The sequence below is a fragment of the Procambarus clarkii genome, chromosome 13 (assembly GCF_040958095.1).
Source record: "Procambarus clarkii isolate CNS0578487 chromosome 13, FALCON_Pclarkii_2.0, whole genome shotgun sequence".
NCBI classification, from domain to species: Eukaryota; Metazoa; Arthropoda; class Malacostraca; order Decapoda; family Cambaridae; genus Procambarus; species Procambarus clarkii.
Window position 1 is genome coordinate 22,421,726 of NC_091162.1, and position 26,892 is coordinate 22,448,617.

At 40.2% G+C, this 26,892-nt stretch overlaps 1 protein-coding gene across 7 annotated transcripts in view; it reads right to left on the reverse strand.

The window, feature by feature from the left end:
• Window positions 1–26,892, reverse strand: part of LOC123757088 (transcription factor 20) — a 219,914-nt gene that overhangs the window by 104,919 nt on the left and 88,103 nt on the right. Inside the window, exon 5 of one of the 7 annotated variants that reach the window (XR_011228386.1) lies at window positions 1,599–1,705. The exons of the other annotated variants lie outside the window; for them this stretch is intronic. The gene's annotated coding sequence lies outside the window, so the exon portion shown is untranslated. The remainder of the gene's footprint in view (window positions 1–1,598; window positions 1,706–26,892) is intronic. 7 annotated transcript variants of the gene reach the window in all.

The window sequence follows — 26,892 nt, forward strand, 5'->3', positions numbered from 1 at the left end:
GACATTGAAAAACTACAAGCAGATATCAACAAAGTTGTCTATTGGGCAGCAAAAAATAACATGATGTTTAACAGTGATAAATTCCAGGTACTCAGGTACGGCAAAAATGAGGACCTAAAACATAATACAGGGTACAAAACAATTGAATCTGCTCATAGTAGGAAAACAGCATGTCAAGGATTTGGGAATAATGATGTCCAACGACCTATCCTTTAGGGAGCATAACCAAGCAAATATTGTGGCAACCAGAAAAATGATAGGATGGATTATGAGAACTTTCAAATCCAGGGGTCCCATCACAATGGTTATACTCTTCAAGTCACTTGTGTTGCCCTGTTTTGAGTACTGCTCAGTACTCACTTCCCCCTTCAGAGCAGGAGAGATTGCCGAAATAGAGGGAACACAGAGAACATATACGGCACGCATAGACACGATAAAGCATCTAAATTATTGGGATCGTCTCAAAGCTCTCCAAATGTGTTGACTAGAAAGGAGACGAGAGATACCAAATAATATACACATGGAAAATACTGGAGGGCCAGGTCCCAAATCTACACAGTAAAATAACAATGTACTGGAATCAACGATATGGAAGAAAATGCAGAATAGAACTAGTGAAGAGCAGAGGTGCCATAGGCACAATCAGAGAACACTGTATAAACATCAGAGGTCCGCAGCTGTTCAACGTCCTCCGAGCAACTATAAGAAATATTGCCGGAACAACCGTGGACATCTGCAAGAGGAAACTAGACTTTTCTAAAAAACGTGCCGGACCAACCGGACTGTGGTGGGTATGTGGGCCTGCGGGCCACTCCAAGCAACAGCCTGGTGGACCAAGCTCTCACAAGTCGAGCCTGGCCTCAGGCCGGGCTTGGGGAATAGAAGAACTTCCAGAACCCCATTAAGCATGTATCAAGCAGATACACCAAGCAGACAAAGTTCAGACTCTCACACAGCTGCTTGAACAAATGACAGGTGACATGGGGACTCTGCAACCAGCCGAAGATGCACATCCAAGCGTAGCAGAGATGCAGGCAAGAATCCCAGACCAGGCCCAACCTGGTTTGAACCTGTGATGAAACCAAATGGGACTTTCACCAACTCGCCAGAAACTTAAGCCTAGCAAACTCGGAAAGAACCAGATCTCTGGCTTACACACATTCAATTAGCAGGGTTCCCAAACCTGCCAGTCATTATGGTAGGCTAACACATGAACCCTACCATCTGAAAGCAACAAACCAACATATGATCCAACTTGGTGAACGAACAGAGAGCCAGATTCAAGCCGAATGGGAAAACCTAGATGTGGTAAGCCTGATGCCACACCACAAAACCTAATCAATCCCTCAACCAGGAATGAATAGGAACGTGCCAATAGGCATTCCACGTCAAGGAAATCCACCTACAAAATCAGGTAAACTTAAGCTAAGGTGGTCCTACAGAAAATTGGACAAGGAATCAAGATTCAAACTTAAAAGGTCGAACATGTACCTGTAGCCAACTCAAATAATGAATGGGGTACAATAAACCCTTTTCCTTAATCAAATACCCCACCTCAAAGGAAACCAACGATAAATCTGGGTGAAAAGGTTACTTACTTCTGGAGCCCCCCAGCCCTGAACACCCCAGGAACACAAGGCATTGGAGCACAGCCGAGATCCACGCCAGATGTAGAGGACAAACACGTCACCCCACAGGGAAGGACCTGCAACCACAAAACACCTCTTAAAAACAGAAGGTAGCAGATCCTTGGCAGGAAGCAATGGCTCAGATATCCCCCTTATTGAAGTGGCAGGGGCAGTTCTCAAAGGCCCAAAACACACCTACAGTATCACCATCCCCCCCAGACACCGAAACCCTGGTAGTGAAGGAAAAGCCTCTGGCCCCACTGAACAACACCAGCTTGACCCAGGGAAGGAGATGGAGGAGCAAACTTGGGAGTAAGTAGAAAACACCAACTGCACTCTGTCTGGATTCTGAAGAGATAAAGGGGCCATCCCGGGCTGTAAAGCAGCCACCTTAAGAGCAGAGGGCCTTAATAAGGGCTTAGTAAACCTGTGACCTATGACCACAAACATCATAGGCCTCAGGGTGGAATATTTTCCCCCACCCAACAACCAGCATGATAGAAGCAGTAAGAATGGCCATCAGAATACTGTACATAAAAACCAAGGCACAATCTTTAAACTCTCACCCTGTGAGGATAGAATTGGAGGGCCTTTTCATAATAAATTCTTGAAAAGACTACAAAAAGCTTATTGGATCCTGTAGGGTAGACTAAGCAGGAACACTGGCCCCAAGAGCTTCTTGCCAAATATTATAAACCCTAAAGGCTGCATTTGCAGCCTAGGGGCAAATGCAGCTTATAACAGTGTGAGCTGCATGCTGTATAACGAACACACACACCCTCTGAGATGCCTTGTAAGAAAATCCAGACTGCCTCCATCCATGAAGCCTCAGGCACGTCAAAGACCCATGCACTGCTGAAGGGAAGGCACCTTTCACTGGATGCCAGCCTCTCAAAACACCCATCTGAACACACAGAATTCAAGTCCAGCAAGGCAAGTCAACACCTGTGAACAGCTAGAAATGATCTCCTTGGACTGAGCATGCCTAGAGAGAACAGTTAATCAGAGTTTTCACAAGAGGTGAGACAAACATATACACACTGTGAAGCAAACACTACAAAAAGAACAAGTACACAAGCAAATGATCCCCCCAGGATAAAAACTGTGTGCAGGATGGCCAACACTTATCTGAAAACCTGGAACCCAGAAAGTGCTGGGACAGGAAAAAAGAGAGTAACAGAAAGTGTCATAGTAGTCTACACCAGACAAAATGATTGAGGTTCATGGCTAGGGGATCGAGGGAAAAATGTTCACATGTGGAACTAACGAGAAGACTGCTTCAGAACTGGGTGGCTTCTCTGTCATGGAGATTTGCAGCTCATACTTTATGCTTTGTTACCTTGCTGTTTGTTTTGATTCACTCACCTTGCTGGTGGTCTCTTCTTGGTTTGGGTGATCTTGAATCCCATGCTCCTTCAGCCTCTTTAGACAGGGCCAGGTTGTGACCTCTGGTCTATGGTAGACTTACAATAACTCACAATGGCCTCACATGGATTGAATTGGGTGAAGCAATTATGTAGCAAACACCAAGGAGCCACCCATAGGAAACCCCCAGAAACCTTCACTATAATGTACCGTGTTGAAGGTCTTGTTACAAAGCCTACACTGGTGGTCACTATGTGCACAAGTTTATGACAGTCATCTTTGCCCAAAACAGTTACAGGGAGGCCAATTACATTGATAATAAATCTCACATTTTGTTGCAAAGTCTAAATTTTACATCAAAATTAACAGTGTAACTAATAATAATAATAATAATAATAATAATAATAATAATACACAGAGAAATCACATTACAGTATCATGAAATATCAATGAGAAAATCCACAGGAGCCGTAATAAGGCAACCCGTCCTCACACTAGGCTGTTTAAAGCAGCGGCCGTCCTACCGAGGTGCATTCATCAATTTTAACATACTCTGTATTAAACATTGGTTTGTTCTCATAAATTATCATAACCGTATTATACATAAAAATTCTATGTATAGTTAGGCGTAGGTTAAGTTATGTGTTTAGTTTCTGTTGAGGATTATATGTGTTTGAAGTACGTGGGTGAAGCATTTATAGAATTGTGGTTTGAACAGAGGACGTCAGTTAAACACTTGTTCCGGAAGTGTTCGGATGTCGTTAGTTGTGAGTTGCGTGTAAACCACTTTTTATTCATAAACAGGGGGTTTGGCAGATGGATTAACTAGCTTAGGACAGGCTGGATGAGGATTTGAACCTTTTGAATTGATTTTATCCCTGGTTCGGCTTCAATGGAAGCCTCTAGGATCCTTAAAGGTGCAGTAGTACCCCAGGTTGCAATTCTTTTACCATGTCATGGCGTAGTCGTTTAGAGCGTGCATCTGGGAATACACAGTGCATACGTTCAAATCCTCATCATGGCCCTGTGGATTTTCTTAATGCAGTAATAATAATAATAATGTGACAACACTTTGCATACTAAAATAATGTTACATCTTCTGATAAAACCAAAAATCAGAATAATATGTTGCATCATAACAAGCCAACATTTACAGTATCAGGAACAAATTATATCTTTATAATCTACTATAGTATATGTTGTGGTAATTCACACTCCACTTACATTAGTTCAAAAAGTTGTACACAGCATTTGTTATGCTCACCACCTTGGAAAACAAAAACCTATCACCATTATTGGAATACTGTACAATGCTCATGTAAACAGTAGCCAACCATACATGCCTTTGTGTATCTTATTATTACATACCTTAAAGTTTCATATAGTAATTATCACCATTTAAGTTTATCATAATATAACATGTATCATCTTACCATAGTCACACCACAACCAGTCCTCTTAAAAATAACGTCACTTTTGGCTCGTATGCGCGCTATGGCCAAATTTGGACGTAATTTGAAATGAAATCAACTCACAAAAGTGACGTACTGTTCCGTTTTCTGTTTGAGTCGTCCGGCCGACTCTGTAAGGTTAGAATAGATGACTTTCAATTAACGTTTTTCATAATGTTTTGAAACCTTGACAATTTCCTGCCCACCTAACCTTCATGAGGACCCTTAACTTACTGTTGTTGAAAAAGAAAAAAAAAGTCCCAAATTTATTTTCATATTTTTTTTCATTTTCAAATTACGTCCAAATTCGGCCATACTGACAAACGGCCAAAAGCAACGTTATTTTTAAGAGGACTGGTTGCACACCAACCCCTCATAGTCACACCACTCACACCAACCCACACCATCACAGTTTAACAATACCATAAAAAATAACCCCTAATAAATTAAATATAACTTGCAACAATCCACAAACCAATAGATTTTCATGCATTTCTTTCTGTATCATTTCTGGGGAAAATTATTCAGATTGTAGAAATATTCTACATGAAAGTCTGTACTAAGTGCACAGTGGTAGTGAGGATAGCATGATGATGCTGATGATAATTGTCTTGCTGATGGCACACGATAATCTCATTTACAATACAAAAAAAAATACCAGAATTTTTTTAACGAGTCTAGGTTAGCGCCACTGCATTCTTATAGAGATATTATTACTCTTGGGGGATAAACACACTACAAAATAACCGCACATTAAGGGTTGGTGCCAGAACTGTTTGTGGCAAATACATAATTTATACTTCACTTAAAATTACATGTATTTTATTGCTGGTTTATTAGATTGAAAAATATGCATTACTTGTGATTCACGTGTTGTTATGTGTGACATTTTTCCTCCAATTCTGTTGAGGTGGGAAAAAGGCGAGGGAGGACATAGGAATGGGAAGAAAGGAGTGTGTAAGGGTGAGAGGTGAGGGCAGGAGATGCTTACTCGCTCCACAAATTGCAAATGGTGGCAAGGAATGAAAGATGAAGACTTGCTCGTATTTCACCATGTTTAAAAATATTGTTCAAGAGTGGACAATTTTGGGGCTAGAATGTATCTCAGCTTTTACCATAGTCAATGGACAATTTTGGTTAACGAATAGAGTACAGTACAGTACTTTATTGTCGATTTCTTATCGATCTGTAAACTGTACTATACAATCAAGGATGGTTTAAAGTACAGTACCACATAAAATTTAAATGTCCTGCCTCATAAATGGGGCTAACAGACACTGCCCATGGGAAATAGTAAATAGCCAACATCTTGGAAAAAAATCACAAGTAGGCCTATTGGCGGGAAGGCCTGTTTGCATTAGGCTACCATGATTGATGCACATTCCTCCACAGCCCAACGCCATGCTGTGACTCGCTCCTCAGATTCACTCAAGGATGAAGAAATTCAGAAAAAACTTGTGGAAAAGGTGACTTGGACGATTCAGATAAGGATAAACATTATGTAGGCGATGAGTCACAATAACATGGCTAAAGTATGTTGACCAGACCACACACTAGAAGGTGAAGGGACAACGACAATAAACATTATGTGCAGTAAGAAAGTTCAGATAAAAGTGATACAGAGTGATGGTGACGCGTGTATGTCTGCCCCGAGGCCTACACCATCACCACTTCCTCTGTGGCCTCACTATGCCACCACTCCCATTTCGAGGCAGGACATGTATGTGCAACATGTTGTTCCCATAGGCCACGAACATGTGGAAGATGACTCGTATTCCGGATTTAGTAGTTTTAGCAGTGCTGTGGCTGGTGGTAGTAGTGTACGTGATGTTAACAGCTGCTCACCCAGCCAAATGCCGTAATGTGATGTCACATGGGGAAATTGAGCAATAAATGCCCTCATCTTCAACTGTTCATGCCCGTAGTGTGCGTAGTACATGGGCTTCATCTCCTTGCCAATGCAGTTTGATAGTGCTAGGATACAGATTCATGGTGTTGGTGTGGTGTCTCCATCAGAACAGCGGGTGTACTCTTGTGGGGAAAAGGTGTCAACTTTGTTCCACGTATCCCAACATTTGACAATACAGATGTTTGGAGTTACCGGCATTTTCCAATCTACTGGCGAGTACATGAATGAAATGGACTTTATGGCATACTGTACTTGGACGAGCCCCTCGTGAAATATATTGGTCGGAAAATAACATATGTTGCTAAACCAATTGGAACAGAGTGCATATTACCAGTCACTATTGCAGCATTGGAAGGACACCACTGTAGCTACACTTTGTGTTTCCTTCAGATCACAAGTTTGGGCTTCATTTTTTTTTTTTTTTGCATATTCATTTTATTTTTCTGGTTTAGCAATACTACTGATGCTAGAAGATATTCTTCTTAACTAATTAACAACAAATTGAGCCACATCAGAAGAAAAAATTAAAAAAATTGGTTGAATAAAGAGTGATCACATCAGTACATCTGAAAATGTACATTAGCCAAGACATTCTCTTTACTGAAAGGTGGAGTTTTGTTCTTTTCATTCAGGAGACTGTTCTCTGAATCTCCGGCCTTCTCTAGTCGCGTGATAGGCACAAGAATTTGTCCAGCCTATAATGTTAGTCTTCTCAATGCTTAGTATATAATTATAAAAATAACCAATAAGCATACCAAGGAATTTTATGCATTTGTATCAAAATATAAACCAACAAATTAATAACCTTTTCATATTTTAATTTATTACTTTTTAATTTATTAATGTTTTGACCTTAATACGTGAAAGAATGCTCTTTTTTTTCATCTTTATCATTAATTATTACAGAGATCATAAAATGGGAAGTCTTCGATAAGAAGGCCTAATTTTTCTAGTCACAAGAGACTGATCGCTTATCCTACTGGGTACATAATTACTTTACTCTGCATCCTACTGGGTACATAACTGCTTTCTACAGCATCCTACTTGGTACATAACCGCTTTCTACAGTATTCTACTGGGTACATAACTGCTTTCTACAGCATCCTACTGGATACATAACTGCTTTCTACAGCATCCTACTGGGTACGTAACTGCTTTCTACAGCATCCTACTGGGTACGTAACCGCTTTCTACAGCATCCTACTTGGTACATAACCACTTTCTACAGCATCCTACTTGGTACATAACCGCTTTCTACAGCATCCTACTGGGCACGTAACTGCTTTCTACAGCATCCTACTTGGTACATAACCGCTTTCTACAGCATCCTACTGGGTACGTAACCGCTTTCTACAGCATCCTACTTGGTACATAACTGCTTTCTACAGCATCCTACTGGGTACATAACTGCTTAGTACAACATCCTACTGGGTACATAACTGCTTAGGACAACATCCTACTTGGTATGCAACTGCTTTCTACAGCAGAAGTGCTACTAAGCAATTTGTTTTCAATCTTTCATCGCACATTACAATCAATTTTCAGTTTTCCACAAATCTGTTAGCAAAACCTCAACTGTTAACTTCATTATCACTTCCATCAAAATTGTTATTACAATTGCACTTGTCTTTATAGTTCTCATGGTCTTTTATTGCTAACAATCACTTCAGTACTATAATGTAAACCTATGTATACATTGTATGATTTAATGAATGTCAGAGTTTACCAAGTTATCACACACACACACATTGTACTTCATTCCCTATTGTTCAAACCCTTCAATTACTACAATATTTCCCAAATGTTTATTAATTTTTAAAGCGTAGACCTTAATCTTATTAACACTTTCGCTGGCCCGGCGGGCGACCCGCTGCACACTGCAAGGTCGGCCGAGCGTTGCCTGCGAGCACACAACTACACTCCAATGTTAATACTCTTTTCAGTTTTCTCATCTCAATTTTCGTGCTTCGTCGTTCAATTTGATATCAAATTGTTTACAATAAATGCTGAAAGGGAATATTTGCTTATAAGATATACAAGTCTCACTTTTCTATATTTTCGACAAACACTCAATAACTTTTCCCCTCATTAGTGTTTCTTACACTGCTTTCATCAAGGATTGGCTCTGTTCTTGATCACTAACCCTCTTGAAGTCAATTTGCAGTGTTTATAAAGCCTGTAACAACAACTACCCGATATAAATTAACTGGAATGGGAAAATTTTTTTGACTCGAAAGGAGGCTGCGGCTGTCACGAGCGAGGTCACGAGAACAGTGAGCCTTCAACATGTGTGAGTGCCCACACGGTGGGGCCGGGATGCCTGTGGGGTATACAGAGAATGGGAAGACTTTGGCGCAAATTTTAAAACAAGTCCCATACTCTTTGGACAATAGGTTGAATTTCTATAAATTTTTAAATTAATTACACCGTTTGCATCATCACCAAATCTGCGTGTTTTGGTTTTATGCCACATATTTCAGCATCGGGCAGCAAAAGTGTGAAATTCCATATTTATCAGAACAATCCTAAAAAATTTTAATAAAAGTTAGGGGACTAATGATGCTGAAATCTTGCACTCCGTGACCAACTCGTACAATACTTGACTCCTACCAACAATGTGGTTATGAATATGGAAATGTTTAACCACGCGAGGACAGTGTTTTGTCACACCGAGGTCTTATTGTGCTCACCCTGGCTATTTTTAGCATATAGTGATACTTGCTACATATTTAAAAATTCACTTAGCAAATTTAACATTTATTTCTTTAGACACATTATATGACTTTGCAAATTTTGTGAAATTAACTGCACTCCTACTTCATACTGCCTCTCATTGTGTTGCAGTAAATGAGTACTTGTGAAAGGTAAAACATGCCTTCTCTAAACCTATACTTACTAGGCTTGTGTAGCTCATTGTGTGCCACACAACTATCAATCTCACCCTGGAGCATCCTTTCAAAAGTGTTAAATAATGTGAGATGTCAATAAGACCAATTTGGAGGGTTGTGACAAGCCAGTGTTCCAAAACTGTAAATAGAATATATTTGCTGCCATCGAAAAGAAGTTTACAGACAAACATTTTGACAAGGGAGAAAAGCAGGCATTTATCAAAGTGTTAAGCCAATCTAACTAAATATACAGCACTTTGATGTACATTTCAATCTTTGAAATTAAATATTTATCAAAATGCCAACACAATAGCAGAAAAACATAAGATTATCAATATGTACAGGGTCCAAGTCACTAAGCAGCGTACTAAGTGACAACTGTCTAAAAGGAAAATTTGGAAAGCATCATTTCTGGTGAAAAGCAACTCTTGACACAAGCCAAATTTAAAAAGTACATTCTGGTACACCACCAGTACATGTGCAGTGGGGGGATTTAATAATCCATTTCCTAAAAATATACCCGAAAGGAGAAGATCCATGTAGGTTGACATGTTATATGGATCTTATACTGAAGATCCATTTCAAGAACTTGAAAATCTGCCTGTGGCATACTGACTATTAACATAAAAGAGAGAGCAGTTTCAGTTGCCTGCAGGAATGAATCCAGACTCTTAATCATGGGCGACTTCAACCACAAAGACAGACTGGGAGAATGGAGACTGTACTTCCATGGAGAGCTAAACTCTTTGATGTGACAACAAGAAACTTTCTGAGCCAACATGTCAAGGGACCCAAAAGAATGAGAAGCATAAGGGAAGTCAAATTTGAAGCCCCCATGGGAATGAGTGACTACAGCGTACAGTATTGACATTTGAGTATCTGGTAGAAGTAGGGATAACGTATTCAAAGATGGGATCGGAAAGGAAAAGGCCGAATTACAGAAGAGGAAAATATGAAGAGATGAGGAACTTCATAATGAGAATATCAGGGGAAACAAAACTCAGAAGACTACAGAATATGATGGACTATGTCACCCAGAAGTGCCAGGAAGCTGCAAACAGGTTTATCCTGGTGCAAAAGGAGAAAAACAAAAAGCAACAGAAGAATCCATGGCTCTACAAGGACTATAAGTTAGTGAAGCAATTGAGTAAAAGAACATGACGAAACTATAGGAATAACAACACCAGAGAGCAGGGAGAGAGATACCAGAGGGCAAGAAATGAGTACCTCAGAGTGAGGAGAGAAGCCGAGACAGTATGAAAATGACGTTGGGAGTAAAGCCAAGACCCAATCAAAATTGCTCCACAGCCACATCAGGAGGGAAAACAGCAGTGAAGGAACAAGTGATGAAACTGAGAAAATGGAAGAACAGATACACAGAATGACAAGTGGTGTGAAGAGCTCAACAAGAGATTCCAGGAGGTCTTCACAATAGAACAAGAAGCCCCTGCACTAAATGAGGAGGTGGCAAACCAAGCAACCTTGGAGGAATTTGAGCTCACCAGTGATGATGTCAAAAGGAATCTGTTGGAGCTGAATGTGACAAAGGCTGTTAGGCATGACAGACTCACCATGGATACTAAAAAGAGGGTGCAGAAGCACCAAGTGTGCCCCACACTATGGTGTATAATAGGTCACTGGAAACAGGAGACCTACCGGAAAACTGGAAGACAGTTAATGTAGTCTCAATATACAAAAAGAGTGACAGGCAAGAGGCACTGAACTACAGGCCAGTTTCCCTAACTTATATACAATGCAAGGTGATTGATGGAGAAGATCGTGGGGTAAAGGCTCGTAGAACATCTGGAACGAAGTAGTTTTGTAACACATCACCAGCATGGGTTCAGGGATGATAAATCGTGCCTCACGGGCTTAACAGAATTCTATGACCAGACGACAAAAATCAGGCAAGAAAGAAAAGGGTGGGCAGACTGCATTTTCTTAAGACTGTCAGAAAGCCTTTGACACAGTCTCCCAATGAGAGGCTGTTACAAAATTTGGAGAAGCAGGCAGGAGAAAAGGTAAGGTGCTCCAGTGGATAAGGGAGTATCTAAGCAACAGGAAATGGTGAGTAACTGTGAGGAGGGAACACATCAGAATGGTGAGATGTCACCAGCAGAGTCCCATAGGGATTTGTACTTGGACCCATCCTGTTTCCAATATATGTAAATGATCTTCCAGAGGGTAAAGACTTACTCCTATCAATGTTTGCCAATGATGCAAAAAATTTATGAATAGGCAGATGAAGTTAGACAGAGACTACAGGATTACCTGGACAAACTGGAGGAATGGTCTAGAAAATGGCTACTAAAGTTGATTTTCTGTTTTTAAAATAGCTACTAAAGCTACTAATGTTTTCTCAGGAAAGAGTAAAGTAATGAAATTAAGTGAAGGGAGCAGAAGGCTGAACACAAGGTACCATCCGGGAGGTGAAATACTGCAAGAGTCAAATAGAGAAAGATCTCGGGGGTTGATATCATACCGAACCTGTCCCCAGAAACCCATATCAAAAGGATATTATCAGCAGTATATGATAGATTGGCCAACAAAAAATTGCCTTTCGAAACTTGTGTAAGGAATCATTCAGTACCTTGTATACCACTTATGTCTGACTAATCCTGAAGTATGTAGCTCCAGTCCATACCTAGTTGAACACAAGATAAATTCAGAGAAGATTTGGAGGTATGCCACCAGACCAGTCCCAGAACCGAGAGATATGAGCCAAGCAGAAAGACTATGGGAGCTAAACCTCACGTCTATGGAAGAGTAAAGGGAGACATGATCACCACCTACAAATTTCTCAGGAAGGAATTGACAGGGTGGACAGAGAAACTATTTAGCATGGGTGGAACACAAACAAGAGGACACAGGTGGAAACTAAGTACCCAAATGAGCCACAGACATTAGAAAGAATTTTTTTAGTGTCAGAATCGTTAACAGACAGAATGCATTAGGCAGTGATGTGGTGGAGATGGACTCCATACACAGCTTCAAATGTAGATCTGATAGAGCCCAATAGGCGAGCAATAATCTGTACACCAGTTGATTGACAGTTGAGAGGCGGGACCAAAGAGCCAAAGCTCAATCCCTGCAAGCACAACTAGGCGAGTACAGCCCCCTGTACATTGCACCTACACCATTACCATTACAACTGCTCACCAATTACATAATTTCCAAGGAGCAAATTACACAGTTGGAATCACTCAATGACTTGTTCCCAAATATTTATTAAGGTGCTATCAATTGTTTACAACAGGAAATATATATATATGCCTTGGCATATAATATGGTGGTCATCCTGTGCATATATAATCAAGAGCACACAAAATTAAAATTCCATAAAAATACTGCAAATTTTGTATATTTAAATTTCCACAAATACAGTATTGATAATCCAGTATAAATACAATACTATATGAGCTTGCTTGTCCAAATACAGTATTTCGATTACCCGGCAAAAATAGTCAGCAGATATTTTTCTGACAAAAACTTTGCCATACCCGAATAGAAATTCGTATAACCGGAGGTTTGGCCACATAGTGCAGACTGGCATGGGTTCTAAATCAATGTCGGATAACTTTCTGTCAAACTTCAACGTTTCCAGAAAACAGGAGATTTTGCCAGATACTGCAGACAGGCATCGGGCCATACCATATTAATCCCGTACAACAGTGGCTTGAGGCGTGGGATATGGGAATAGGTGGTGTTGGGATGGATGGTTACAGGGTAGGGGGGTGTCAGGAGGGACTGTCTGGGGGATGAGGGGCATGTAGAGGAGCCTACGAGATGTATTTTATAAAATAACCAAGAATTATGTTAAAACAATTCATTACAGTAAAATCTAAATAAATATTATCAAATATTAGAATCAATACATATTTCTTAAGACTATGTGTACAGGCTGAAGACTAGTTTCCTGCTAAAAGTTGGTAATTATTTTTTTGCCTGGTGGTTTACATAGCGTGCCTGCCTGCCCCAAGTGGACCCATCCAGGCCTGGTCAAGCTAAACAGCCTATGTGCTCTCGACCCTCGCATTATACCACAGTGCCGCCCCATTACCCAAACATTTTCTTAAATTACTTTTGTTTTCATAGTAACTTTGATAATTTTTTGCCAAGTCCATGTCTGGTAGTAGCAGCAATCATCCTGGAGATGTTAAGAGGAAAAAAAGGTTGTGCTAACACCACCACAAGCACCCACATACAGTTTACCCATGTCTTCAGTTGACATGCTAAATAATTTTTCATCAAACTGTGCTAACCCAGAAGTTAGAAATGAATATCAGTACTTGAGGCAAACCAAAGAGGTAATCACAAGAGACCAATGAATTCAGGAGGCAAGCAAATCTTGATTTTTATTAAATAAAAACAACAAGCCATGGCCCTTCAACCAGTGAGGCCTCACAAGCAAGCCTAGAGCCCTTCAACCAGTGAAGCCTCACAAGCAAGCCTAGAGCCCTTCAACCAGTGAAGCCTCACAAGCAAGCCTAGAGCCCATCAACCAGTGAAGCCTCACAAGCAAGCTTAGAACCTTCAACCAGTGAAGCCTCACAAGCAAGCTTAGAACCTTCAACCAGTGAAGCCTCACAAGCAAGCTTAGAACCTTCAACCAGTGAGGCCTCACAAGCAAGCCTAGAGCCCTTCAACCAGTGAAGCCTCACAAGCAAGCTTAGAACCTTCAACCAGTGAGGCCTCACAAGCAAGCTTAGAACCTTCAACCAGTGAGGCCTCACAAGCAAGCCTAGAGCCCTTCAACCAGTGAAGCCTCACAAGCAAGCTTAGAACCTTCAACCAGTGAAGCCTCACAAGCAAGCCAAGGCCCTTCAACCAATGAAGCCTCACAAACAAGCCAAGGCCCTTCAACCAGTAAAGCCTCACAAGCAATCCAAGGCCCTTCAACCAGTAAAACCTCACAAGCAATCCAAGAGCCCTTCAACCAATGAAGCCTCACAAGCATGCCAAAGCCCTTCAACCAGTGAAGCCTCACAAGTAAGCCAAGAGCCATCAACCAGTAAAGCTTCACAAGAGAGCCAAGAGCCATCAACCAGTGAAGCCTCACAAGAGAGCTAAGAGCCATCAACCAGTGAAGCCTCACCAGCAAGCCAAGGCCCATCAACCAGTGAAGCCTCACAAGCAAGCCAAGGACCATCAACCAATGAAGCCTCACAAGGAAGCCAAGGACCATCAACCAATGAAGCCTCACAAGGAAGCCAAGGACCACCAACCAGTGAAGCCTCACCAGCAAGCCAAGGCCCATCAACCAGTGAAGCCTCACAAGCAAGCCAAGGCCCATCAACCAGTGAAGCCTCACAAGCAAGCCAAGGCCCATCAACCAGTGAAGCCTCACAAGCAAGCCAAGGACCATCAACCAGTGAAGCCTCACAAGCAAGCCAAGGACCATCAACCAGTGAAGCCTCACAAGCCAAGGCCCTTCAACCTGTGAAGCCTCACAAGCAAGCCAAGAGCCATTAACAAGTGAAGCTTCAGCAGCTGACAGTCAAAACTGACCTTGCCAAACACACGTACTGTACAATAATTTTAGTGTTAAGTTAGATTACATAAATTTTGAAGAATTATTGACTTGAAGACACACATTACTGTACAGTACAGTATGCAGCTTCAATCAAAAAGACAAACTACAGGGCAAGCTGAAGTTCCTATTTTAAATTACAGTACTGTACTGGTATATTTTTTATTTACAGTGTGTAATTACCTAAGTGTAGTTACAGGATGAGAGCTACGCTCGTGGTGTCCCGTCTCCCCAGCACTCTGTCATATAATGCTTTGAAATTACTGACGGTTTTGGCCTCCACCACCTTCTCACTTAACTTGTTCCAACCGTCTACCACTCTGTTTACAAAAGTGAATTTATGTATTTGTGTGAATTTGTGTGAATTTATGTGAATTTGTGTGTGTGTGTGTGTGTGTGTGTGTGTAATTACCTAAGTGTAGTTACAGGATGAGAGCTACGCTCGTGGTGTCCCGTCTTCCCAGCACTCTTTGTCATATAACGCTTTGAAACTACTGACGGTCTTGGCCTCCGCCACCTTCTCACTTAACTTGTTCCAACCGTCTACCACTCTATTTGCGAAGGTGAATTTTCTTATATTTCTTCGGCATCTGTGTTTAGCTAGTTTAAATCTATGACCTCTTGTTCTTGAAGTGCCAGGTCTCAGGAAATCTTCCCTGTCGATTTTATCAATTCCTGTTACTATTTTGTATGTAGTGATCATATCACCTCTTTTTCTTCTGTCTTCTAGTTTTGGCATGTTTAATGCTTCCAACCTCTCCTCGTAGCTCTTGCCCTTCAGTTCTGGGAGCCACTTTGTAGCATGTCTTTGCACCTTTTCCAGTTTGTTGATGTGCTTCTTAAGATATGGGCACCACACAACAACTGCATATTCTAGCTTTGGCCTAACAAAAGTCATGAACAATTTCTTTATAGTATCGCCATCCATGTATTTAAATGCAATTCTGAAGTTAGAAAGCATCGCATAGGCTCCTTGCACAATATTCTTTATGTGGTACTCAGGTGATAGTTTTCTATCTAGAACCACCCCTAGATCTCTTTCTTTATCAGAATTCTTTAAAGATTTCTCACATAATATATAGGTTGTATGGGGTCTATGTTCTCCTATTCCACATTCCATAACATGACATTTATTAACATTAAATTCCATTTGCCAGGTGGTGCTCCATATACTTATTTTGTCCAGGTCTTCTTGAAGGGCATGACAATCATCTAAATTTCTTATCCTTCCTATTATCTTAGCATCATCAGCAAACATGTTCATATAATTCTGTATACCAACTGGTAGATCATTTATGTACACAATAAACATCACTGGTGCAAGAACTGAACCCTGTGATACTCCACTTGTGACATTTCTCCATTCCGATACATTGCCTCTGATTACTGCCCTCATTTTTCTATCAGTCAGAAAATTTTTCATCCATGATAGAAGCTTACCTGTCACCCCTCCAATATTTTTCAGTTTCCAGAACAACCTCTTATGTGGAACTCTGTCGAAAGCCTTTTTTAGGTCCAGATAGATACAGTCAACCCAACCATCTCTTTCCTGTAATATCTCTGTGGCTCGATCATAGATACTGAGTAAATTCGATACACAGGATCTTCCAGATCGAAAACCATACTGTCTGTCTGATATTATATCATTTCTCTCCAGGTGTTCTACCCATTTAGTTTTGATTAGCTTTTCCAATACTTTCACTATTACACTTGTCAATGATACAGGTCTACAATTGAGGGGGTCTTCCCTGCTGCCACTTTTGTAGATTGGAACTATGTTAGCCTGTTTCCACATGTCTGCTACGATTCCTGTACACAGGGATGCATGAAAGATCAGGTGAAGTGGAATGCTGAGCTCAGATGCACATTCTCTCAGAACCCATGGTGAAACGCCATCTGGGCCAGCTGCTTTGTTCTTCCCGAGCTCCTTTAGCATATTTTCCACTTCATCTCTAGACATCTCTATCCGCTCTATGTTGTTCTCTGGAATTCTTATTGTGTCTGGTTCTCTGAAGATTTAATTTTGTACAAACACACTTTGGAACTTTTCATTTAATGTTTCACACATTTCCTTTTCATTTTCCGTGAATCTGTTTCCCATTTTCAACCTCTGGATATTATCCTTTACCTGCAATTTGTTGTTTATGAATTTGTAGAATAGGCCCGGTTCTGTTTTACATTTATCTGCTATCCCTTTTTCAAAATTTCTTTCTGCCTCTCTCCTTACTGCTGTATAGTTGTTTCTCGCATCTTTGTATCGCTGGTATGTTTGCGGGTTTGGCCTCTTCCTATACTGATTCCATTTTTGTGTCTTTTGGTCTCTTGCCCTCTCACAATTTCTGTCGAACCAATCCTGTTTTCTGGCCCTGCATCTCTGTTTTGGTATGAATGTTTGTGTGCCTTCCTCGTATAGTTTTAAAAATTTGGCATACATTTCATTTACTTTCCTGCCTAGCAACAATTCTGTCCAATTACACTCATTAAAAAAATTTCGAAGTTCCCCATAGTTGCCTCTCCTTAAATCGAGTTTATCAACTGTTTCAATGTCCCCATTTTCTTCTAGATGATATCTTAAAGCATATTTAATGTCTAACAGGACGTGATCACTCTTTCCCAAGGGAGGAAGGTACTGGATGTCAAAAATCTCTTCTTCTTTCCTGGTGAATACTAGATCCAGTACTGACGGTACATCTCCTTCCCTCATTCTTGTGGCTTGCTTTATGTGTTGATACAAGAATGTCTCCAGAATGAGGTTCACAAATCTGCATGTCCAAAAGTCCTCCGTTCTTGCTTCATAGGCCTCCCAGTCTATTGCTCTAAAGTTGAAGTCCCCCAGCATCAACAGTCGTGATTTATCTTTATCTGCTTGTACAATAATATCTCTCATGACCATTATGAGGCCCTCTCGTTTGTCATCCAGTTCTTCCTTTGTCCATGTGTTGCTTGCTGGTGGGCTGTAGGTATTTACAATTATCAGCTTATCATCCTGATTCCAGACCTGCAATGCCATTATGTCAATATCTCGAGGGTTTTCAAATATTAACTCTTTTTACCTTCAGGTGTTTTTTCACCAGTACAGCCACTCCTCCTCACTTCCTAGTTTTCCTGTCACGTCTCCAAACTGAGTAGTCTCTTGGGAATATGACTTCATTTATTATATTTCCTTCAAGTTTCATCTCTGACAATGCAACAATATCTGGGACCCTAAGCTGGATTATATCTTGCAACTCCAAAGTTTTTGACCTCACTCCATCTATGTTGGTATATACAATTTTCAGGAACATGCTCCCTTTTCCTTTCCTCTTTACTTCCCCTTCCAATACTGATCTTGTTGCTTTGTTTTTATGTACCATTTCACAAGCTTTCCAGTCCCTGTCACTTTGTAAAAAAAAGAATTTCTGTCTTCTTCATTTCTATCCGCATTTAGACGTTTTGCCTCAATTAGGTTCATTTTCAGCTTTCCTCTGTCTTCCTTGGAGAGGTCTTGTCTTATTGACCAAAATTTGCCAACCTCATCACTCTGCAGTTTCCTGGCATTTCTTAGCACTTCCATCATGTTTTTCACTCCAATAAACGTCACCCTTAAGGGGCGGTTCTTTTCTTTCTCATATTTTCCTATTCTTCTAAAATCACTGACATTTTCCTTTGAGCCTTCTCCTAAACCTACTATTTTCTCTATGATTTTCATCTCTTCTGCCGCTCGGTCCACCCTAGATGGAATTTCCTTCTCTAAACATCCAAAAATGATTATGGACTTAGTTCTATCTGCAGTGTTTTGTACCAGTTTACTGTTCGTAACCAGTTCTTTCCTAATTGCTTGCCTAATTTCTGCTTCTTGTTGGTCATTTCTGGTTTTGACTTCCGAACACACTTCTTTGATAGTCTCTTTCTCTTTTACAACTTCAGCATATGTCGCTTTTATTTTTTCTTTATACTTTTCTAGTTCTTTATTCACCTCCTCTATGTGAGTTGTCAGTGAAGTTTCCAGTTGGAGATCCTTACCTAACTATGTTAGCCCTTAGGCTTGCTTGGAGTTGTTCACCATATGAGTCTATTTTCTTGTTTATTTCTTCAAAGTCACCACACTTCACTTTCCATGCCTCATTTTCTTTCACTAGTTCCTTGATTTGCTCCTCCTGATTTGTTACCTTGTCTGTTAATGCAGTAATAATCTTACCTTGTTGAAGCATACTCCCTTTTAGAGTGCAAAGCTCACTCCAAAGAGCTCCATTGTCCTCTTCCAATTTAAGCACTTTCTTCATACTTCTTTTGCATATCCTCAATTATCTCTAACCTGCCAAGAACACATCCTTTCCTTATATCTTGTGGTAAGAATCCTTTGAAACCATCATCTGTTAGTGTGTGTACATTCTCAGCGGGGGTGGTGGCGGCGGCCATCTTTGATTTTGTTCTAGACCAAAACAAACTTTTCCACTCTGCTATTTTCACTCACTGTTACTTGTTTATTGTATTTTATTTGCTTTTACTCTTCCCTGAACCTTTATGTAACCTGGGACACCACTGTAGCCCTCAACCTGTGCCCAATACTTAGGTAATTCGATATTTCCAGGAGCTTGCTGCAGTGTGACTCCTGCCTCCTCCAGCTCATACACACACAGTGTGTGTGTGTGTGTGTGTGTAATTACCTAAGTGTAATTACCTAAAGTGTGTGTGTGTGTGTGTGTGTGTGTGTGTGTGTGTGTGTGTGTGTGTGTGTGTGTGTGTGTGTGTGTGTGTGTGTAATTACCTAAGTGTAATTACCTAAGTGTAGTTACAGGATGAGAGCTACGCTCGTGGTGTCCCGTCTTCCCAGCACTCTTTGTCATATAACGCTTTGAAACTACTGACGGTCTTGGCCTCCACCACCTTCTCACTTAACTTGTTCCAACCGTCTACCACTCTATTTGCGAAGGTGAATTTTCTTATATTTCTTCGGCATCTGTGTTTAGCTAGTTTAAATCTATGACCTCTTGTTCTTGAAGTTCCAGGTCTCAGGAAGTCTTCCCTGTCGATTTTATCAATTCCTGTTACTATTTTGTACGTAGTGATCATATCACCTCTTTTTCTTCTGTCTTCTAGTTTTGGCATATTTAATGCCTGTAACCTCTCCTCGTAGCTCTTGCCCTTCAGTTCTGGGAGCCACTTAGTAGCATGTCTTTGCACCTTTTCCAGTTTGTTGATGTGCTTCTTAAGATATGGGCACCACACAACAGCTGCATATTCTAGCTTTGGCCTAACAAAAGTCATGAACAATTTCTTTAGTATATCGCCATCCATGTATTTAAATGCAATTCTGAAGTTAGAAAGCATTGCATAGGCTCCTTGCACAATATTCTTTATGTGGTCCTCAGGTGATAGTTTTCTATCTAGAACCACTCCTAGATCTCTTTCTTTATCAGAATTCTTTAAAGATTTCTCACATAATATATAGGTTGTGTGGGGTCTATGTTCTCCTATTCCACATTCCATAACATGACATTTATTAACATTAAATTCCATTTGCCAAGTGGTGCTCCATATACTTATTTTGTCCAGGTCTTCTTGAAGGGCATGACAATCATCTAAATTCCTTATCCTTCCTATTATCTTAGCATCATCAGCAAACATGTTCATATAATTCTGTATACCAACTGGTAGATCATTTATGTACACAATAAACATCACTGGTGCAAGAACTGAACCCTGTGGTACTCCACTTGTGACATTTCTCCATTCCGATACAATGCCTCTGATTCCTGCCCTCATTTTTCTATCAGTCAGAAAATTTTTCAACCATGATAGAAGCTTACCTGTCACCCCTCCAATATTTTCCAGTTTCCAGAACAACCTCTTATGTGGAACTCTGTCGAAAGCCTTTTTTAGGTCCAGATAGATGCAGTCAACCCAGCCATCTCTTTCCTGTAATATCTCTGTGGCTCGATCATAGAAACTGAGTAAATTCGATACACAGGATCTTCCTGATCGAAAACCATACTGTCTGTCTGATATTATATCATTTCTCTCCAGGTGTTCTACCCATTTAGTTTTGATTAGCTTTTCCAATACTTTCACTATTACACTTGTCAATGATACAGGTCTATAATTGAGGGGGTCTTCCCTGCTGCCACTTTTGTAGATTGGAACTATGTTAGCCTGTTTCCACACGTCTGCTACGATTCCTGTACACAGGGATGCCTGAAAGATCAGGTGAAGTGGAATGCTGAGCTCAAATGCACATTCTCTCAGAACCCATGGTGAAACGCCATCTGGGCCAGCTGCTTTGTTCCTCCCGAGCTCCTTTAGCATATTTTCCACTTCATCTCTAGACACCTCTATCCGCTCTATGTTGTTCTCTGGAATTCTTATTGTGTCTGGTTCTCTGAAGATTTCATTTTGTACAAACACACTTTGGAACTTTTCATTTAATGTTTCACACATTTCCTTTTCATTTTCCGTGAATCTGTTTCCCATTTTCAACCTCTGGATATTATCCTTTACCTGCAATTTGTTGTTTATGAATTTATAGAATAGGCCCGGTTCTGTTTTACATTTATCTGCTATCCCTTTTTCAAAATTTCTTTCTGCCTCTCTCCTTACTGCTGTATAATTGTTTCTCGCATCTTTGTATCGCTAGTATGTTTGGGGGTTTGGCCTCTTCCTATACTGATTCCATTTTTGTGTCTTTTGGTCTCTTGCCCTCTCACAATTTCACAATGTCTCACAATGTGTGTGTGTGTAATTACCTAAGTGTAATTACCTAAGTGTAGTTACAGGATGAGAGCTACGCTCGTGGTGTCCCGTCTTCCCAGCACTCTTTGTCATATAACGCTTTGAAACTACTGACGGTCTTGGCCTCCACCACCTTCTCACTTAACTTGTTCCAACCGTCTACCACTCTATTTGCGAAGGTGAATTTTCTTATATTTCTTCGGCATCTGTGTTTAGCTAGTTTAAATCTATGACCTCTTGTTCTTGAAGTTCCAGGTCTCAGGAAGTCTTCCCTGTCGATTTTGTCAATTCCTGTTACTATTTTGTATGTAGTGATCATATCACCTCTTTTTCTTCTGTCTTCTAGTTTTGGCATATTTAATGCTTCTAACCTCTCCTCGTAGCTCTTGCCCTTCAGTTCTGGGAGCCACTTAGTAGCATGTCTTTGCACCTTTTCCAGTTTGTTGATGTGCTTCTTAAGATATGGGCACCACACAACAGCTGCATATTCTAGCTTTGGCCTAACAAAAGTCATGAACAATTTCTTTAGTATATCGCCATCCATGTATTTAAATGCAATTCTGAAGTTAGAAAGCATAGCATAGGCTCCTTGCACAATATTCTTTATGTGGTCCTCAGGTGATAGTTTTCTATCTAGAACCACTCCTAGATCTCTTTCTTTATCAGAATTCTTTAAAGATTTCTCACATAATATATAGGTTGTGTGGGGTCTATGTTCTCCTATTCCACATTCCATAACATGACATTTATTAACATTAAATTCCATTTGCCAAGTGGTGCTCCATATACTTATTTTGTCCAGGTCTTTTTGAAGGGCATGACAGTCATCTAAATTTCTTATCCTTCCTATTATCTTAGCATCATCAGCAAACATGTTCATATAATTCTGTATACCAACTGGTAGATCATTTATGTACACAATAAACATCACTGGTGCAAGAACTGAACCCTGTGGTACTCCACTTGTGACATTTCTCCATTCTGATACATTGCCTCTGATTACTGCCCTCATTTTTCTATCAGTCAGAAAATTTTTCATCCATGATAGAAGCTTACCTGTCACCCCTCCAATATTTTCCAGTTTCCAGAACAACCTCTTATGTGGAACTCTGTCGAAAGCCTTTTTTAGGTCCAGATAGATGCAGTCAACCCAACCATCTCTTTCTTGTAATATCTCTGTGGCTCGATCATAGAAACTGAGTAAATTCGATACACAGGATCTTCCAGATCGAAAACCATACTGTCTGTCTGATATTATATCATTTCTCTCTAGGTGTTCTACCCATTTAGTTTTGATTAGTTTTTCCAATACTTTCACTATTACACTTGTCAATGATACAGGTCTATAATTGAGGGGGTCTTCCCTGCTGCCACTTTTGTAGATTGGAACTATGTTAGCCTGTTTCCACCCGTCTGCTACGATTCCTGTACACAGGGATGCCTGAAAGATCAGGTGAAGTGGAATGCTGAGCTCAGATGCACATTCTCTCAGAACCCATGGTGAAACGCCATCTGGGCCAGCTGCTTTGTTCTTACCGAGCTCCTTGAGCATTTTTTCCACTTCGTCTCTAGACACCTCTATGTGTTCTATGTTGTTCTCTGGAATTCTTATTGTATCTGGTTCCCTAAAGATTTCATTTTGTACAAACACACTTTGGAACTTTTCGTTTAGTGTTTCACACATTTCCTTTTCATCTTCCGTGAATCTATTTCCCATTTTCAACCTCTGAATATTATCCTTTACCTGCAATTTGTTGTTTATGAATTTATAGAATAGACCTGGTTCTGTTTTACATTTGTCCGCAATCCCTTTTTCAAAATTTCTTTCTGCCTCTCTCCTCACTGCCGTGTAGTTGTTTCTCGCATCTTTGTATCGCTGGTATGTTTGGGGGTTCGGCCTCTTCCTGTATTGATTCCATTTTTGTGTCTTTCGGTCTCTAGACCTCTCGCAATTTCTATTGAACCAATCCTGTTTCCTAGTTCTGCATCTCTGTTTTGGTATAAATTTTTTTGTGCCTTTATCATATATTTCACAAAACTTGCCATACATCTCATTCACTTCCTTGCCTAGCATCAAGTCTGTCCAATTATACTCACTAAAAAAATTTCTAAGGTCACCATAATGTCCTCTCCTGAAGTCTGGTTTTTCAACTGCTTCAACCTCCTTATTTTCTTCCAGCTTATAACGCATTGCATACTTTATTCCCAAAAAGACATGGTCACTTTTACCCAAGGGAGGAAGGTACTGATTGTCAAATATCTCTTCCTCCTTCCTGGTAAATATCAAATCTAGCATGGAGGGAACGTCCCCTTCCCTCATCCTCGTAGCTTGTTTAACATGTTGATACAAGAATGTTTCCAGGATGAGGTCTACAAATTTACAGGTCCAAAAATCTTCTGTTTTAGCTTCATATGCTTCCCAGTCTATGGATTTCAACTTGAAGTCACCGACTATCAACAGTCGTGATCTATCGTTATCCGCTCTCGCTATAATCTCTCTCATTATTGTTATAAGACCTTCACGTTTACTATCTAGCTCCTCCTTTGACCATGTGCTGCTTGGCGGTGGACTATATGCATTTATCATCATTAGTTTATCATCCTCATAGCAGATCTCTAGTGCTATTATGTCAACTTCTTGTGGATTGGCAGTCATTATTTCCTTCACCTTTAGGTGTTCTTTTACCAGCACAGCAACGCCACCGCCTTTCCTAATTTTTCTGTCCCGTCTCCAAATTGAGTAGCCCCTTGGGAATATGACCTCATTTAAAATTACATCTTCAAGTTTTGTCTCCGTGAGTGCAACAATGTCTGGTGTCTGCAGCTGTATTACATCACTTAACTCCAGTATCTTCGATCTCACTCCATCTATGTTGGTGTATGCAATCTTCAGGAACTTGTTCCCCCTCTCCTTATTCTTCACTCCCCCTCTCTCTATTGATTTTGTTGGTTTGCCTTTATGTACCACTTTACTGGTTTGCCTACCCCTATCACTTTGTAGAAAAAAGAATTTATTTCTTCTTCATTCCTGCTCTCATTTAAATGTTTTGCCTCGGCGAGGTTCAGTTTCAGCTTCTCTCTATCTTCTTTTGAAAGATCTCGTCTTAATGACCACCCTTTCCCATCCTCATCCCTTTGCAATTTTCTAGCATTCCTTAGTACTTCTTCCATCTGTTTGGCACCGTTTAGGGTGATCCTCAAAGGTCGATCTTTCCCTTTTACGTACCTGCCTATTCTCCTGTAGTCGCACACATTCTCTCTGTTTGTAAGACCTTCCACGAGGCCAACAATTTTATCTACTACTTTAGCTTCTTCTACAGCTCTTTCTGACCTAGATGTTATCGCCTTTTCTTTGCAGCCAAAAATGATCAGGGACTTACTCCGATCAACTGTGTTTTGCACCAACTTCGGGTTAGATGCCAATTCTTTCCTCACTTCTAGCCTAATGTTTGTTTTATCTTGGTTGCTGCAGTGTTTGACTTCCTTTACTGCTTCTTCTATTTTTTCCTTCTCCTTGGCCACTTGTGCATAAGTGAGTTGCATATCTTTCTTGCACTGTTCTATTCCCTGTGTAACTTCCTCCATCTGTGCTGACAAAAGCTGTTTCTCCTGTTGAATTTCCTTGCCTAACCTATTGTAGTCATTTATGTTTAAATTTACTTTAACTTCTTCCAAAGCTATTTTTAAGAGTTTATTTTCTTCTTCCATGGCTTTGCAATTTGTTTCCAATTGATTCTTATCCTTGCGCAAGTCTTTCACTAAACCCTCAAGACATAAAACTTTGCTATTCAAATGGTCATTACTTTCTTTCAATTTACTAATTATTTCTACATGAGAGTTCACTATAGTATCTAAATTTACCAACTTGTTATGTAGACTACTAATATCAATGCTTTCTTCATTGAATCCCTCAAAATCAAGCTCTGTTTTGTTTTTCCCCTTGCCAGTGGCCATCTTGAATGTTCTTCTCTGCACTGTAAACACTAGGGCAACTTTTTCCTCATCCGATTTTTTCACTTCCCTTAGCACTTTCCTGTTATCTCGCCTATTTTTCAAGAGCACTATACCTTTATGTTCTCTGGGACACCACTCACTACCATCAACCTGTACTACAATACTTAGGATTGTTGAAATATGCTGGAGCTCCTCTGCTGCAAGTGTTGACCCTAGGGGTGTCACCTTTTCTTTTCACACCTAGGGGTGTGTGTGTGTGTGTGTGTGTGTGTGTGTGGAAATTCAAATTATGTCGGTTGTGGTACCAAAAAATTAAAAATGTGTTCACTTTTGGACTTCCCCGGTAACAATTCTGCTTATCCAAATGTCTGGCGGGTTGGTTCTTCTCATATAATTAGGATAAGCGAACTCATACAGTACTTAAATTTACAATTGTTACAGTGTATGAATGTATTTTTATACAGAGTATATATATATGTATGTATACAGTACATATACAGTATTATGAATACATGTACAGTATATTATATATGCAACAACGATCACAAAAACACTGATCCTAGTATGCAGAACAACCACATTTGAAGATTCAGAGACTGCTGAACACATTTTTGGCTCAATCTTTGTATTATACTGTATAGACAGATAGATAGATATATATCTAACTATTATATATACATATACAGTGGCGTCTCGATTACCGAGTTTAATCTATTCCAGCACCGAGCTCGTCATGTGGAAAACTCGTCTTGTGAGACAACAACAAAACTGTCGCTGGAGGTGTCCGATAACCAGCGGGAACGCTCGTTAATCGAGACATATTTTCTGTGAGTGACTTGCTCGTAACTGGAGCCGCTGGTCACTCAAGGTTCCACTGTATACTGTACTATATATACATTCAAATGTTGACAATCCTGTATAAATACACATGTTGACAATCCTGTATAAATACACATCTTGACAATCCTGTATAAATACACATGTTGACAATCCTGTATAAATACACATCTTGACAATCCTGTATAAATACACATCTTGACAATCCTGTATAAATATGTTGTATTACAGCGTATTACAATTACGGTGTTGCAAATCCTGTACAATTACAGTGTTGCCAATCCTGTACAATTACAGTGTTGCCAATCCTGTACAATTACAGTGTTGCCAATCCTGTACAATTACGGTGTTGCCAATCCTGTACAATTACGGTGTTGCCAATCCTGTACAATTACGGTGTTGCCAATCCTGTACAATTACGGTGTTGCCAATCCTGTACAATTACGGTGTTGCCAATCCTGTACAAATACGGTGTTGCCAATCCTGTACAATTAAGGTGTTGCCAATCCTGTACAATTACGGTGTTGCCAATCCTGTACAATTACAGTGTTGCCAATCCTATACAATTACAGTGTTGCCAATCCTGTACAATTACAGTGTTGACAATCCTGTACAATTACAG